At 36.8% G+C, this 4,534-nt stretch overlaps 1 pseudogene; it reads left to right on the top strand.

Moving 5' to 3' along the window:
- The first annotated feature begins 3,818 nt into the window (after positions 1-3,818).
- Positions 3,819-4,263, top strand: LOC116092140 (annotated as a pseudogene).
- The last annotated feature ends 271 nt before the right edge of the window (positions 4,264-4,534 follow it).

Below are 4,534 nucleotides of genomic sequence, written 5' to 3'. Positions count from 1 at the left end.
GTTCATATTGTTGTTCCTCCTATGGGGCTGCAAACCCCTTCAGCTTCTAATGTGTAGCCTATGCTGGTCTCGAATTTATGATCCTCCTGCCTCTGCCTCCTTCAGCAAATCCTACCTGCATGCTCCACCAAAATTGGTGCATGTAAACTTTTTAACTTTCATCTCTGAACTTCCCTTCTTTCCCTTACACTGAAAATTTACTATTAGCAAATTTATTTTTATCACTAACATGTTAGTTTAGAATAATCTGTAACTCCAGATTCTTGGATCTGATGCCCTTTTCTGAGCTTGATAGGCAACACTCATGTGAGAATTTTACAGGGAAATATGCAATAAAAACACTTATAGAAATAAAATGGACATATTTTAAAAAGAAATAAAATAAAATTACATTTCTGTCTTTCATATATAATTTTATGATTTCTTTTAATGTTGGTGATTTATTATCCTTACAGATTGTTGAAAACCCAGTCCTTTTGTAGTATTTTTATATTAAATTTATTCTTTGATGACTGTATACAGGTCTACAATACATTCTGTTTGTTCTCTTTGTCCTACACTCTTTGGTTTATTCTATCTCTATCAACTATTTTCCCATCTACTCATCTGTGTCTTTCCCAAGTTTATATTTGCTATTTTTGCTTCATTTTGTTTCAGCAGGGTCATCTGTGTAACTATAGGATTGAGGTATCTCTGAAGCTGGTGGGTCATCAGTAGGTACATAACTGAAGGAAATGATTATAATTTCTGTTAATCTATTCAGAAGAAACAGTTCTGCTTTGAGAGGTAGGTCTCCATGAATCCCTATGAACCTTGCCTATCTGATCAGCTTCTATTCTGTGCAAGGCTGAGTGTGGTCATTTCTGCTGTTTCAGATGGTCATTGTGCTGATAATGCACAGTCCAGATGATAGCATTTCACACACACACACACACACACACACACACACACACACAAAACTTCTCTTTTTCTTTTAGCTCATACAAACTTTCCACTCATTTTTTCGGGATATTTCCTGAGCCTCGTGAGAGTGATACAAAAGTCATATTTATGCCTGGCTTTTAATTTTTACTTAAAGAAAAGGAAAAAATAAGAGTGACTGAAATAAGAGAGATACCTTAAAATTTGTACAGGTATATTTCATTAACATAGTTTATTCATGTAAATTTATGTCTATCTAGCTAAAGTTAGAAAAAGAGATAAAGAGGTTAAAAAAAAAAGACATTATAATCACCAGAACTAACTCTGTGCAATCATAGTGAGCTAAGTATCAAAGAAGAACCTGTGAGTGCTATGAGACAGGACAAACAGTGTATCTTCTGTCTTCCATAGAGCTTGTTCAGCTATCTAGTTGATATCTGCCTGCATAGTCTAACTTGAAGCTATCTTGTGTATCTCTGCCTGAACAATTGAGATATTGCTACTTTTCCTTGTTTCTATCTTAACTCTGTGTTAGAGCTGAGTATAGCCTGAATCTTGGCTCTCCCTAGAGCCATGTTACTTCTTGCACTGAACTGTATGTGGAAACTACCCTTTTGGATTCATTCTCAGCTCTTGTATTCTCAGGAAGAAAATGTACATAATTATTTCCAAAGTATCTCATTTATTGTTGTCTTTTTTGGTTCTATCCTAAAAATGGAAGTTTCTATATTTAGAAATATAAAGCATATATATATATATATATATATATATATATATACATATATATGCACATATTTCAAGAGGAATCTTATGTACTACTTTAGGAAATACTTTCAAATGAATACACATTGTGTAGTTGTTATTTCTCTTTAATCTCAGGGTCCATTTAAATATTTATTTTATAGTATAGAAATAAAGTTAATGTTTATAGATTAATTATCAATTAATAAGTATTTTAATTACAATAAAAGTCACTGTGGCCAGACAGTGGTGGTGCATGTGTTTAATCCCAGCACTTGGGAGACAGGTAGATTTCTGAGTTTGAAGCCAGCTTGATCTACACAGTAAGTTCCAGGACAGCCAGAGCTATACAGAGAAACCCTGTCTTGGAAAAAAAGTCACTGTGACCCAAATTTCCAAGTCAGCAAATAATTCAAAGGAATTGTTTTACTTTTAAATATGTTGTAGGGAGACAACAATAGTGCCCTTGATTCCAAAGGATAGTGTTGGATCACCTTGAGCCTGAGCTAAATTAGAGAGTGAGAAACCTGATGCATGTGGTATAAACAGAACTTGTAAGAACATTATGCCTTGTTATGTACTGAGCCCTCTCGCTTGCCAACTAGAATATATTTTAGGTGTTATAATCCTCTTTTAAGTTTAGCTGAGCTTTCACTTTGTTATTAATGCAGTTTTATAGCATACAACATATTTCTCATTATGCCATGCTGTAGAATTAATACTGTGAAAATGGCAATTCTGTTAACACTAGTTTATGATTCAACACATTCTCAATCAAAGCCCTACTTCATTCTTCACCGAAGAGAAAAACATCTTAAAATTGATACAGAATAATAAAAGACCATGTTGAAATACATCCAGTCCATGTTTCATTATATTTAACAGAGTTAGATTAAAAAAAAAAGTATAGTACTTGCAAAAAATAGAAATGTAGACCAATGCAATAAAATAGAATATTTAAGCATGGGTACTCATAATTATTAGCATCTGATGATTGGACATGGATGCCAAAACTACACTGGAAAAAAGACAGTATCTTTTTCAAATTTTACTGAAAAACTGAGTGCCCACCTGCAGAAGAATTATTCCTGTATATGTGAGTCTAAACCAAAATTAATTCCAGCTGCAGAGTTCCATCCATTCTCCTGGGCCTCTGGCCCTCTATCCTGTCTCTTCCCACACCTGTTGGGGGTTGGAGTGGGAGGAATTTTTAGGAAGTCCCAGAGACCTGGGATGGGAGAGACTCCCAGAAGTCGATGCAGGTTATTTTAGCTAAGATGCCTAACAGTGGTTGCACGGAACCTCAAGAAGCCACCTCCTTTAGCCAGACAGGACCCCCAGTGGAAAAATTAGGACACCAACCCACCCACAACTCTTTTGACCCTAAATTTGTCCTGACTAAAAGAAATGCAGGGACATAGATGGAGCAGAGACAAAAGTAATGGACAACCAAACCTGGCCCAACTTGTAAAACAGCCCTTGGGTAAGTACCAATTCCTGACACTATTAGTGATATTCTGTTATCCATGAAGACAGGGCCCTAACATAACTGTCCTCTAAGAAGCTTTACCCAGAAGCTGACTGAAACAGATGCAGATATCCACACCTAAATATGGGACGGAGGTCAGGGACTCTTATGGAAGAGCAGGAGGAAGGACTGAAGGCTCTGATGGTAATAGAAACCCCACAAGAAGACCAACAGTTAATTTATCTATCCAGATAAATGGTCTCATCAAGGTGAATGGATGACCCCTGGAGATGATCTAGCTGTTCACGCTGCTATACAAGTTACTAGAGTCCAATTTGCTTCTGGACAAGGACCTCTAAGACTGAGCCAGCAAACAAAAAACATACAGGGGCTGGACCAAGGCTCCAGGCACATACGTAGCAGACATGAGTCTCAGTATCTACGGGGCTCCTCCAACAACTTCGGTAGAAGCTCTCCATAAAGCTTTAGCCTTACTGTGGTATAATTGGTTAGTTTTATAGATATTAACAGAATTTCTGCCTCTAAATAGGCACTGATATCTCATCTTAAATTCTATCTGTATAAATTTTATTTTCGTACATGAAATATTGACATTTAGAAAATAATTGCAGGTTTTTTTCTGGTGGTGGCACTGCAAGGTGGGAAACTCGTGTTCATAGTTGTAGCTATGGCATCCAAGGGTCCATTGCAGTCTGTGCAGGTCTTCAGACACAAGAAGACAGATCCAGCTGTGACCCACTGCAAACAAGAAAATGGTCTCATCAAGGTGAATGGATGATCCCTGGAGATGATCCGGATGCTCACACTGCTGTACAAGTTACTAGAGTCTTGAACAATTTGCTTCTGGGAAGAAGCGATTTGCTGGTGTGGATATCCGGGTCAGTGGCAAGGGATAGTGGTTATATGGCTAAATTTATGCTATCCTGCAATCCATCTCAAAAGCTCTGGCTTTTGGCTACTACCAAAAATATGTGGATGAAGTTTCTAAGAAGGAGATCAAAGATATCCTCATCCAGTAAGATCGGATCCTGCTTGTAGGTGACCCCCCTCGCTGTGAATCCAAAATGTTTGGAGATCCTGGTGCCTGTGCCCAATATCAGAAATCTTACTAATAACCCAATGCCAAAGATCAGGTTTTACCTTTGAAATAAACATCCTAGGATTTTAATGTTAAAAAAGAGAGAGAGAGAGAGAGAGAAGAGAAGAGAAAAAAAGAAGAGAAAAGATTTGCAAATAGATAAATGATCTAAATTTGAAATCTGAAATGTTCAGATTGCTATAAGAAAACATAGTAAGTGCCTTGCAAGATATAGAAACAGAAAGCATTTTTGAAGAAGAAGAAGAAGAAGAAGAAGAAGAAGAAGAAGAAGAAGAAGAAGAAGA

This window comes from Mastomys coucha, unplaced genomic scaffold, assembly GCF_008632895.1.
Source record: "Mastomys coucha isolate ucsf_1 unplaced genomic scaffold, UCSF_Mcou_1 pScaffold15, whole genome shotgun sequence".
Classification (NCBI taxonomy): Eukaryota; Metazoa; Chordata; class Mammalia; order Rodentia; family Muridae; genus Mastomys; species Mastomys coucha.
This window is presented reverse-complemented; position numbering and strand designations above follow the sequence as displayed.